At 27.7% G+C, this 747-nt stretch overlaps 1 pseudogene; it reads right to left on the bottom strand.

Annotated features, from left to right (window-relative positions):
- Positions 1-346: 346 nt before the first annotated feature.
- LOC122121544 lies at positions 347-443 on the bottom strand (annotated as a pseudogene).
- Positions 444-747: the final 304 nt, after the last annotated feature.

The raw sequence follows: 747 nt of genomic DNA, 5'->3' as shown, positions 1-747 counted from the left end.
GTTAATAATTTATTTTATTCTCACATAGACATACTTTGAATTCTATATTATTTTATAATATATAGGTTCATTAATGTGTCCTTTCAGATTGTATTCCATATAGAAACAGTTTAAGATTCCTTTTTTCCTAGGTCCTAATATTATTTTTCTTTGGGATAAAATGACAATGTTGTCTAATTTCAAAAGTTTTGTAAAGTTTATGCTATTTAAACACCTTTCTGAGGTGAAGATTTAGTACACTGATGTCAAAATAAATTTAATCATATGAATTACGTGTGCTGTTACACTTGTTATTTTGTAATCAACTTTTTAATAACGGGTTTTCATTTCTTGCATCTGAAGAATGAATAATATGGAATACTTCACAAATTTTCATATCATCGTTGTGCAAGTGCTATATTAATCTGTATATTGTAATTTGGGTATACATGCTGCTGAAGCATGTAGTATCATCTAAATTTAAGTAGCTAATGATGCAATCTTTATACAGGCTTATATCCATGGGTGCCTACTTGTAACAAGGAAACCTTATTGTTCCTAACATTGCTATTGATCTTATTTCCTTAAAATTCTGTGAATAATGGAAAAAAAATATAATGTTCAGCCGATTGCTCACATTTGCAATTTTTTGTCAATGCCAATTTTAAGTATTTTTCAATTGTAATTTGATCATACATTCAATAATTTATAGGTAGGTCCAAAGGTGATGGCTCTTTCAAGTATTATTTATTCAACTGAATTAGCTTT

Source organism: Dipodomys spectabilis, unplaced genomic scaffold (genome assembly GCF_019054845.1).
Source record: "Dipodomys spectabilis isolate Male_0828 unplaced genomic scaffold, ASM1905484v1 ptg000189l, whole genome shotgun sequence".
Lineage (NCBI taxonomy): Eukaryota > Metazoa > Chordata > Mammalia > Rodentia > Heteromyidae > Dipodomys > Dipodomys spectabilis.
This window is presented reverse-complemented; position numbering and strand designations above follow the sequence as displayed.